Source organism: Meles meles, chromosome 12 (genome assembly GCF_922984935.1).
Source record: "Meles meles chromosome 12, mMelMel3.1 paternal haplotype, whole genome shotgun sequence".
NCBI lineage: Eukaryota > Metazoa > Chordata > Mammalia > Carnivora > Mustelidae > Meles > Meles meles.
This window is the reverse complement of record NC_060077.1, coordinates 54,188,269-54,201,256: the sequence shown is the minus strand read 5'-3', so window position 1 is coordinate 54,201,256 and position 12,988 is coordinate 54,188,269.

Below are 12,988 nucleotides of genomic sequence, written 5' to 3'. Positions count from 1 at the left end.
AAGAACCAAGATGCCCTTCAATGGACGAATAGATAAAGAAGATGTGGTCCATGTTACACACCATTTTTTATAACATAACCATCTTAAGAAGTCCTTTAAGAAATTTCACAATTACATCATTGATTTTATTTATTAAACTTAATGACCTGTAATGTTGTTATTGTACTGAGATGTGTTCTTTTAATAATTTTCCAAGTTCATAAAGTATTTTAGTTAGTTCTATGTGAATCTGAAGGCTATGAGAAATCTTATCATCACAAGTATTTGGGGCACAGCTAGTCAGAAGCCCATCATGATTCTGTTTGTGTCATTTATTTTGTTTCCTTAAAGATAGGTTGAAAACTTCTTAGAACATCATATTTGGAAGCTAGTTTACTGACATAACTTCCATCCATATGTCCTCACTCAGCCATTTCATGCCATGGTTCTGCTCAAAATCTCAGATGGAAATACCATTTCACTCTTTATTATTCTATGACCTGATTTTGACTGAAATTAAACTGGGGTTTATCCATTTTTATTAGGACATAATGCTATAATCAGAAGCTATAAATACCCAGTAAGTGAATAGGCAATAAAATGGTAATAGGCACTATCATTTATGAAACTGATATAATATAAATTAGAGAATTGTATAATTATATGGATTCACAGGGAAAGAGTGCCCTTCTCTGCACATGGCCATCATAACTCTGGCTCATGTTCTTCTAATAGAAGCCCAAGAAGATTTTATTCTCTTGGTTATTTCATTTCATTTAAAGGATAATAGTTTTATGTGTTTATGAGGGTTATATTTTTGATAATTAGAAGATGTAAACAAGACTGGAAAAGAAACTCTAAGGCATCCTGATGGTAGAAGAAGGGTCCATTTTGATGCCAAGCTCAACAATTATACTAGGCAGTCCCAATGCTCTGGGAGAATATATAACTGCAGTTTGCAATGATGACTCTGATTCCAGGGCAAATAAAAGTGAAAATGAGTTTCTCTTTTCCAATACATAGTTCATTTTGGTAGCAAAGTCAATGCGAAGAATTGAAGATGAACGCAGATATCAAATTGTGTGATTTAGTGCACACACTGATCTGATCATGTAATAAGTAATAACCAGCAGTCTCCAGAAGAACATTCAACTGCTCTCTTATATACAACTCAAATTCTTCCCCAGCTGCATGAATTCATTCTTTACCAATAGCACAAACTAAAGGAAGATCCTTTCCAGTTCTTGCCCCAAGATTAAGTTCACAAGCTTTTATTACTGCTTATTTCCTCTACATGAGATTTTTCTCATGATAATGTTATTAGCTTGAAGGTTCTTTTGCCAGGACCATAAGGAGTGGTTTACCCAATTTTGGTCTTTTTTTTTTTTAAAGAAGGGAGGGCCAGAGTGAATGAGAGAGAGAATCCTAAGCAGGTTTCCATGCCCAGCATGGAGCCCAGTGTGGGGCTTGATCTCACAGCCCTGAGATCACAACCTGAACTGAATCCAAGTCAGATGCTTAACCAACTTAGCCACTCTGGTGCCCCTCACCCAATTTTAGTCTTGTTAGAGACCTTGAACCTATCAATCAGATGACATTTTCTTCTTCTTCTTATCTCCTGATGATCAGTAAAAATCCAGATTATTTCATAACTTAGCTTGATTTTTACCATTGATTTTATATCTTCTTAACATCTGGTTGATCTGTGTTATTTTTCTTGAATTTACTACCTTAATTCAAAAATACAAAAAGCTCACCTCTATCCATATGGTTATCATAACTCCATTCCCTTTGGGGCTCATGTTCCTATAAAAGATTCACAGTGGGCTTTGGTTCTCTAGCTGAATTAAGTTTACTATGTAATTTTATTTATTTTTAAAAGTAAATGTTTCAGGGGTGCCTGGGTGGCTCAGTCATTAAGCATCTGCCATTGGCTCAGGTCACAATCCCAGCGTCCTGGGATTGAGCCCAGCATATGGCTCCCTGCTCAGTGGGAAGACTGCTTCTCCCTGTCACACTCTCCTTCCTTGTGTTCCCTCTCTTGCTGTGTCTCCTCTGTCAAATAAATAAATAAAATTTTCAAAAAAATGTTTCATTTCACTTTCACTATGTAATAGAATTTCCCTTTAATCAAGCCTATCACCCGACATTGGTCATGTCTCTTTCTAAATATTATCTCCCTAAAACTACCATATTTATTATTTCATCATTTAATATTTCATCTCCTCATTCTTTTGTTTTATTTATTCCTTTATAATACATTACACTAATCAAAGACGATTCCTTGATCATTGGAACCAGTCTTAATACCACGCCAGATCTGCCCTGTCACGTTTACATTTTTAGGCCCACAGACAATTTCTTTGCTTCAGGACTTGAAGAGACCTGTGTTTTTGTGATCTTAGAGCCATAAGCGCTGTCTCCTTTGCACAAGACTTTTAGCACAAGACTGTTTCGCATTTGCCAGATGTGCAACCTAGGATGTAGAAAGTTTTCCATCATGTCTCTAGGCACAGTTCCCAACAATTCCAGCAGTGTCTAACTGTAATGGTATTTTTGAGGTTCAAAGAGTTCGTGTTTCCTTTCTTCCCTTCTTTACTTCACTCCCCTTAGAACTGCATGTCTCAGCAATTATCAGTAAACTGAGTCAGCCTCTATTTCAAAGAGTTTATCATCACTTTTATTGTAACTCTCCTTTTCATGCTGCTGTTAAATACACTTTCACAGTCTCAATTTCTAAAGATTGGTATCCTTTTAACTGGGCTGTAATATTGCAACTAGGCGTGATACGATTTTATTATCATAGAGAATTTTGACCAATTTTGTTTTAATCTAACTAAGTACTGTCAGTGAAAATACTGACATGTTTACCAAGCCCTGTAATTTCTACACATTTCTACTCAATTTTTCATCACTTTTGCAATAAATTCCAAAATATCACACGATTTCCCCTCATGACATAACCGCAATATTTCTTCCACTGTGTGTCACTCTATTTTACCTTGTAGACTGAAAGTCTTCCATGGTACATTTTTCATGTCCAAGAATAGTTTCTCAGGACCTCTGCTTTACTTCCAAATATAAATTTCAGAATTTTTTCCCTCCAAATGAACTTAAAGCATAATTACACAACCCTGATAACATAACACAGAGTCAGATCACACCTTGTATAACTTGTCCTCAAACACAGTCCCTTTTTCCAAAATTGGGGTCCATATACCCTGGTGGGATCCCAAGTGACAGCCAAAAGCACTATCTCACATTGACACAGTGGGATTTCCAAAGTCTGGCAGGCTGAGTAACCATAGTAGAAGATGCCAAAGTAATTTGATTCTTAAAAAACAGAGACATGTCAAAAAGACTAATTCTTTAACATTCTACACAAATCCTTTTACTTGTTTTATTCCTTTTAGAAGACATGAGCCCATGTCTCTATTTTCAGTTACATTTTTGAAATTTCAGTTCACAGAATGTTGATTGATCAAGAAATTTATATATGTATGTCAATTACTTTTATTATAATTTGTGACAGAGTACCCCTGTTATCATTATTATATTCTCATAAATTTTTCGAAAGACTCCACTTATTCTTATCAACTGCTATTACTTCCCTTTTTGATGCACAAATCTTCTATGTTTGTCCACTCTTAGAGCTGTCTTCAGGCTGGACTATTTGTCCTCTGTAGTAATATCAAGTAATATCTAAGAACAAACAGCACATCTCAGGTTCAATATATCTATTATTATTATTATTATTATTATTATTGCTGGCTCTAAAATGCAGAATCAGCTCCTTTCTGGATACAAGGATGTACATTGATAAGTAGAAGAAAGAATGAAAGGATGGAAGTTTCAGGCTTTTTTGATATGAAAATAGGAGTTTTTCTTTTCTTTTTTAAAAAAATATAACATAGAATTATGCTGGTAATTAAATTTATTCCTTTTTTCCTAAATTTCATGTTTTACTTTATTTGAATTTGAGTTTTGAGTTGTGCATTTTACTTTTGTTTAGGTGTTTTTGGCCTAACAGTCCTAAAAGTGAGTATAAATTGTGCAGGTCCAGGAACAACCCTTTTAATCATTAGGACACCAATCACCTGAAAAATAAAATACCCCCCAAACACTAGAGAATTGTATCAAAAACACAGTCCCAATGCGTTAATAAGATATAGTGATTAAAAATAAAGACAAATGCTATTTTTCAAAGTTTGGCTTAACATCATCTTCTAACCTTTTTTGTTTGGACTCCACTAAGGGCATCTTTACCATTTATAGATAGCTGCTTTATTACTGCCACTTATGTTTTTACTGCATGTGCTTTTTAGTCATTGATTATGGTTTCACAAAGGCCCCTCCATATTTGCGTCATCACGGTATTGCTCTACTTCAATTCCCCAAACTAGTAAAATGACTCAATAGCACCCACTGGAATTAATACCCAGAATTCTCAAAGTCAGATATGGAAGCACAAATGTAAAAGTTGCAACTCAGAAAAGTAGTACAGATTAGCTTCTGTAAATCCTTATAACCTCCCTAATTTTAATACAAGAGTTTTCTTAAGATAGATAGATAATAGGTAGCTATGTAGATAGATGGATGATAGATGACATATAGATGATAGATGAGAGAGAGAAAGAGAGAATGACAAACCAACAGCTTAAGATTTACTCTGTCTGCAATGTATCTTCCTTATTTCTTGCAGCTCGGTTTGGAGACAGAGTCACAGTTCACAGGCAGGGCAGCTTTCTTTGTCTCGTTCCCAGTAGCAATGGTAGGGTAAAGTCACTTTGTGTTTTTTCTTGTTAATCCATTTTCTCTCTTCTACTCTACCTCTTCCATGGAACAATCACAATAGGGAATCTATAAGGCTGTATCTCTTAAGTGTATCAACATCTGAGCTTAAAAAGTAATTCAGATTCCAATGGGATGTCAACCAAAGCAATGCTATGCAAACAAAATTATTCTATCTTTCCCAGTCTTTATTTTTAAACTTATCATGAGAAATTGGATATAATATTAAATATTTTATTAAACTTAAATTCTTTAAGTTCACCTGAATGCAAGTATCAAGTTACAGTTCCATACTCATAATGCACAGTTTATACAAATGTTGACACCTTTTCCTGTTCCCTTGATACACATCCAAGTTTTATGGATGTGATTTTGGAGCCTCTTGTTGAAAATTTATCTGCAATGGCAAAAGAAGTGACTGCACTCATCCACAATGCTTGCCACTAAAATTACACCTCATGGAGACATAGAAAGACAATGTTTACCCCTGTAAAACCGAAGGAACACCTGCAAACATAGATGGGGATGAAGGTCAAGAGCAACATAGAGCACCTGGTATAGGGAGTATTTTTAATCATTCATCTCCCGGAAAAGAAACAATGCTAAATCCCTCTCTCAATTGAACTAACTCATTACAGGAAAATTCTTGCCAAGTTTCTGTTGTGGGATTTTCTATTCCCTCAAAGGTAGGCTATTTATCCTAGTGAAATACATTCCTTTCCTGAACCATGTCTTTTCATGTGAACTACTAGCATTAGTGCATTCCTGTGTCATGAATAAAAACGGCCACTGAACAAATGTGTTAAACTTCATTTTGCCCAAGAGGAACAGTCTGTGTATCTCCCACCCACCCTGTATTTCTATTTTACCCTGATATCCCCTTATGTTTATACGGAAAACAAATGTTTAACCTTGGAGGAGTAGAAAATACAACATTATATACAACTGAAATTTATAGGAAATTATCACTAAATGGCTAATTCAAAGGAATTAACTTGTTGTGTGTGTGTGTATATATGTATATGTATATGTATATATAGTACTTTATTCTTCTCCTAGTTACATAGGAGAACTTTAAGGGTCTTTTGTTTTTGTTTTTGTTTTTTCCTAAAAGGACTAGAATTTACACAATGTTAAAGCATAAAATATTGTATAAGAGTTTGCAAAGATTTAGGAGGTATTCTGGAAATATTAGCCTAGGAAAAATACATTGTAACCAGGAGAATTTCAAGATTATAGAGAATTTGTATTTGTGTGCATGTAGTCATGAATAATATTTCATAAAAGAAAAATTGCACTTGTAGTAAAATGAGTTATTACTCAGATGGAGGCAAAATAGACAGTTGATGCTTTTGTCCCATGCAAGCTTGGGATTTTAGAAAATTCAAAAACAACAACAGCCAAACCTCCACGTTATATATAATTCAAGTTAACATTGTATATATTTTCACTTAGTTCCATGGGGCTGCTTCCATGTTAATGCTGAGATGGTCCCAAGTCTCTCTGATTGTTTTTGAGTGTCTGTTGGTCCAAAAGCTTAAGGTTCATGTGATCCTGTATGTGTTGCAGCTAGATGGTGCTAGCCATCTCCTATTAACAATGTGATAGACAAGCAAAAGTCAGTTCAATGTATCTGCACAACTGTGAAATATTTTCAAAACACTACTGATGTCAGATGGGTAGGGGAGACACCCTGTTTAGTACTCAGTTTCCTGGGTTGTTATGGTGTTTCTTAAAGATGGGACTAGGGTAAGAAATGGCCAGTGGACAATTGCAGAATGGTGTTTTTAGCATTCCTTCAGTTGGCTCATGAGAGAATTATAGAAATCTTTTCTTTATGTTTTTTCCATGTTAAAGTAAAAGCATCTGACAACAATGGGTTCTGGCTCTTGGTGGTAGTTCATGTTGTTTTCGTATTAATGTAAGTTTTGTTTTGTTTTTTGAAAGCTGTGTCATTTGTTCATTTTAGGTTTCTTGGGGCAAAGCAGAACTACAGGGGAAAAATACCTACTTGAACAAGTTTTTCTCTTTCTTTCCTTTCCATACTCTGTCCACCCCCTAAGAAACACTATAGCAATGGAAATGTAAAATCTCTATTCAGCAACTTCACTATTTAACAGTATGACAAGAGTAAACCAGTTAGGTTAAACAATCTCCTAGTTCTTCTTTGAATCTTTCTTGCTTCATTGATTCAAAACCATGGGAGGTAAAAATTAATATTTTTCATGTGACATTTGTTTGTCTAATTTTACCAAATGAAAATACAAAAACAAAGAGAAAAAACTTTTTGGATGTTTCTAACCATTGCAGCAGGCAGAAAATATCTTATTTATAGGGTAATATTTATGAGTTCATAGGGATAATAAAATGATAATTTATGAATGCATCCTCTTCAGTGTTAGCAAAATCTGTGGCTTCTCCTGCTAGGTAGGAGGGGAAGAAATTCAAGTGAGGAACACCCGTCACTCCTCTAGCTAAAACTTTGTAGTCTTGCTCAATCAATGAAGATTGAAAAGCATAGTAAAATTCTCAGAAGTCACTTTTGATGAAAACTAATACCTGCAGCAACACACATATGTCCGCACACATTATAAATACAATCATGTAGAGAGAAAAATAAGAGGGACTTCTGACAAGAAAACATGAACCACTTGTTTGTGTAATAGTTGTTTCTTTAGTCTATTCATCTTACATACCAGAACCCATATTTCCCATGAATTATCTGTGATGATGTGAGGGTATCCTAATCACCATCAATGCATTTCCATAGGCGGGGCTCCTGCATGGTTCAGTCGGTTAAGCGCCTTACTCTAAATTTGGCTCAGGTCATGATTTCAGCATTGTGGGATGGAGCTCCACATTGAGCTTAATGTGGGGAGTCTGCTTGAGATTCTCTCTCTCCCTCTGCTCTTCCCCAACTTGGGTGTGCATTCTCTCTCTCTCTCTCAAATAAATAAAGAAGCCTTTGTTTATTTGACCTTCCCATAGGCAACTGCCATCAAAATTATGCTTACTAAGGGTTTTTTGAAAAAGATTTATATAACAAAACAAGTATACACTTTCAATAATCATGGGCATGAAATTTTAAAGTTTTCCTGAATTTTTGTTACACCAAGAAATGTCTCTTGTTATTAAACCAAGTTAGAATGTATCCAATCTAACCTGAAAAACTATGTAAGTCTTTGATCTCCCAAGGATAATGAAGGAAAGGTAAATTTCCTAAGATTCAATGAGTAGCTAATAATGGAAAATAGTTCCTCAGAAAACAGTTTAATAGATAAACACATGAGTGTCACTGAAAAGCCTTACATATTTCTCATATGAAATTAATGACATTACCTCTTAGAGCAAAGCAAAATCATGTTGAGGCTTAAAAACTACCCAAGAGTCATCTGTCCATAATATTAGCAATATCAGTAACACTTTAATATAGTTGATGTGAATATCACATATACTTTTATATAATTTCTACTTTTGTTCTGCATAAATGAACTGAACTATTTTTGTACAGGGCCACTTAGTTTGAGTTCTTCTATCTTTGAATTATGAAATAAGATGTTTTCATATTCTCTGTACTTTTTTCTCTTTGTTTATCTGAAATGCATATACTACAGAGTTTGAATGGATCCTTTCATTAAGTCAGTTAATTATAAGAGGTTATGCAATAAATCTGAGCAAAGTCCTCAGTACATGCACCACAGTCCTCTTTTAATTGGAAGATATTAGAAATAAACTGTATTAGAAATAAACTGACACACAGAAGGAGCAAACACTCCTAAGTTCCTTTTATCTCAATTCCTCTTACTGTGAAAGCTAGAGCTCCACACTTTTCCCATTTTCTGTACGTCCTATGGTGATAGCAACACTCAGTTCAGAATGATGAAATCTCATGAAAAGCTTGCTGCTATGCTTCTTTCTTGATGAAAAGACAAAACAAAACTCGTGTCTAAACTAAAGGAGGGTTTAAAAAAAAAACAAAAAACCTTCCTTTCTGCCTCAAAAGAAGTATGAGATCGGGAACGGAAGTAGTCTTCCTATAACCATCAATATAAAAGTAAGTTTAAAAATGTCAACATATTGAGGATAAAGGAACAGAGATAAAGGGAGAATACTAGGTCCTTGAAGGGATCTTGGTCTTGCTGAGTCTGAACCAATCATCTCCTACTAGGATTTGCTACATGAACAAAGGAAACTCTTTTTGCAACTAATGCACTGTTACTTTGATTTTCTATTCCTTGAAAATGACTAGTTAAGTCACATTTCATATGTATTTGCTAAATTTTGAATTAATGTAGTTATAGTACTATATTCGACTATAGTATTATATTTGGCTATATGCTATATATAATATATGATATATATTATATATATATAATATATGATATATATTATATATATATATATAATATATATATTTTTTGTATTTTATAGTGATGTGTATGTGACCTACATCTATCATTTCATGTTCCAAGGAGGACGCTTTAGACCCATATAGTGTATCTCCCTATCAACAATTAGGAAGGAGAAATAAAGCAAGGATACAGTTCACAAATTTTTAAGAGCATGGAAGCCCATTTGCTTACATCTTGTTCACTAGAACTTAGTTTTATAAACACCTCTAAGTAAAAGCAAGGCTGATAAATGTGCTCACTTATAAATTCTGTTACCAAAAAAGGGAGAGATTAGTATCCGAGGGCCAGATATGGTCACTGTTTCTGCCCTCCTCTTTAGCCACCAGAATATTCATATTCACTATTTTTCTTACATATACAAAATTTCACCTTCTTCCCTAGAGTGAAAAATCTTAAACTATCCTCTAGTTTCTGCAGCCAGTTCAACTGTCAAAGCCAGCCAGGTGACCCCATTGTTGTTTTGTTTGTTTGTTTGTTTGTTTGTTTGTTTTCTGCAGCCTGTTCAAAGCCCAGTATCTCTCAATGTGTGGTACAGTCTTTTCCAGGAGATATACCTATTCAGTGGTGAAATACAGGCAGAAAACCATAGTAAAAACATACAGCCATCACTACGCCATAGCAACAGTACAAGTCCATTAGGCAAGGATAATGAATAGTCTTGCCTCTGACACATGTATAAATTACTGTATTAGCACATATGACGACACTGATTGTATTCTCTGGGAAGAATCCACTTTTTCATTGTTTTCTGAACACTTTCTGTGTCCTTAGAGTGGTTCTTCTTTGTTTTTTCTTCACAGCCACATCTATGGTGAGCATCAGAAAATATGTACTTTGGGGGGACTGCACAGATTTAAGAGCTCACCTTCTGCTCATTCAGATTTGTGGGTCCTGAAAATATTATTGCATAGAAAATTTATTAACTTCTGCAGCCCAGTCTGTCTCTTGTTTTCTGTGGCAATATAATCCATTCAACAACTCTCTGAGCTTCTTATTTGTTTCTAGTCAATTTCATTTCCATGTCCCCCCTAGCACAATATTTTGTTTACACCTAGTTTTTAACCTTGAAATCTTTGGTGTTTTTGTAAAAAAAAACTTTACCCATCCTCAATCCTCTCAATTAGTGTTGGTTGTCTTACACTATCTGAAATAATGTCATGGGGGGGGGGGGGACAACACTTTTTACCAAAATATGCCATTAGGCTTGCAATCTTTGTGGGGAAGAACATCAGTATTATTTCTTATTAAGTCTACCATTTTGAAGCTACTACTTAAGTGGTCCAGTTTTGGTACAAAAGCAGGTGGCAGTTTTAATCATACATGGCTGCAAATTATGGATCTTCCTGTCAGTTTCCAGGCCAAGACAGAAAGTGCTTCCCCTTTCTAGCTTGTGGTTCTGGATAGCTCTGACCTAAGTTCATCTTTTTAAGCATTTTTTTTAAAAGTAGTAACAACATCTTCTGAAATAGTAGGAACATGATTATCTCCTGGTTAATAAATGACCTGGTTTCAAAATTGCAATAGATAATATTTGGCTAAAAGTTTTCCATGGCATGATAAGGATAATGAACAACTCAGCCTTCATAATCTGAGTCTTCGCTATTGACTGAAACATTCCCACTCAGCCTACATTAATAAATTCTAAAATGGTAAAAGTCCTAATTTCAGTCAACAAAATCTTTTTTTTTTAAGATTTTATTTATTTATTTGAGAAAGAGAGACAGAAAGTAAAAGAGCATAAAGGGGAGAAGGTCAGAGGGAGAAGCAGACTCCTCACAGAGCTGGGAGCCCCATGAGGGACTCTATCCTAGGACTCCGGGACCATGACCTCAGCCAAAGGCAGTGGCCCAACCAACTGAGCCACCCAGGTGCCCTCAGTCAGCAAAATCTTTATCATCTTAAAAATCAACCAAAATGACATTGACTTAAGCAATTTGGAAGTTCCTCCTATCAATCCAAAAGTCCAGAGGTCAACATGGCTGGATTTGGGTGGCAGTACTGTTCTACCAGCTCAACATGACCCAGACTCCTCCATCTCTAGGGAATGGCTGTATTGTCTTGGTTCAAGATGGTATCATTTCAATTCTAGGCAGCAAGTTGAAGAAAATGACTTAGGACAGAGACAAAGTGTGTACAGAATTATCTTTTATAGAAGGTACTGTAGACACTTCTAGTTATATCTCATGGGCCAGGATTTAGTCAGATGGCTCTATTTAGCTGCAAGAGTCTGGAAATTTGACCTATATTCTAAGTAGTATCAATCACAAATACAACTTTAAGAAAGGGGGGAAGAATAATATTATTCAAAAATTCAAGGAACAAATAACAAATAATATTAGGGAAAATAGCCATTTTTATCATCTTGTTCTACAATTTTTTTTTTAATACACCATTGGGGTATTTTGTATTCAAGGGTTATAGTTGGGGATAAAGTTGGGAGATGGTAACAAAGTACTCAGTTGCTAATCAGAGAAACAGCGCCCGAGGAACGAGTGCTTTCTTAGAATTGGCAATATCATGATGTAAAAAGCCATTTCTATGTTCCTTAAAATATTCTGAAAGTATGAAAAGTGGAAGTGATGTACCAGCTTTATTGAGCCAGTGTTCCACTCTATTCAGATTGGAAACAACCTTATAGCATTTGGTGGTAAAATTCTAGTTAACATTACAATAAATTCAAAGAGCTATACTTTAGTGTTTTGTTTGTTTGTTTATTTTTTGTTTTTTTCCCCTCATATCCCTCCTCCTCTTTTTCTGATATGTAGGAACTAACAGTCACACTCACAAAAATAACAACAACAACTGACAATCCCCTTAACTTCCATGAAACTGGGGAAGATAAGTGTAACCATCCCTCAGAACAACGTACTGCTTAAAATATAACCCATGAGAAGTTATACTAGCCATCAATCATGCTTAGATATAGCCTTAAGAAAAATATGTACTGGCAACAGGCCTCTGGGGAAGAGGACAATATACAACCTTGAAATGGAGCAGCTGGGGATGTCCGGCTCTCTCAGGGAGGAACGCTGACTGCTTCATTTTTCCGTTATCTCCCCTTCCCCAGAGATCACCTGTAGTTAGTCAGACAATCCTTTTGTTTGGGCTTGCTCACTATAGGTCAGGTACTATGTGACCAAACATATTTTGCCTCTCTTTTTACTTACCTACAAAACTCATGGTCAATGTGTAACCTACTCCGACTTTGTTGGTTGTTACTTACTTTCCAATAAATATGAGACTGAGGAGTTGTTTAGGGCGACAGCCTTTTCTACTGTCAACCCCTGCTCCCTTTCTCTTGCAGCTGACTTGTTTGTGTCTCATTCGTCTCCCATGTGCCATCAGGAAGCGGCAACAAGTGATTTACTCCTCATTTGGATAATTTTTGATTAAATACTCTATCAAAAATTTTTTAATAGATTTATTTATTTATTTTGGAGAGGGAGAGAGAAAGAATTGGGGAAGAAGGGCAGAGTGAGAAGGAAAGAGAGTCTCAAGCAGACTCCCAGCTCAGCATGAAGACCCACGTGGGGTTTGATCTCAAGACCTGAACTGGAATCAAGAGTTGAATGCTTAACTGACTGTGCCACCCAGGCACCCCACAAAAAACTGTTTCTAATTCAGTGTTAACCTAGTTCTTTATTGTAAAGTTAGACAAATTCTAGAAAATACAGGCCCGCAGGATTTGCTCTTCTAGTTTCATAGTCTCAAGCTGAAGCAAGGATAAGCAATTTTATTTTACTTTATTTTTTTAAATTTTTTTAAAAGATTTTATTTATTTATTTGACATAGAGAGAGAAAGATAG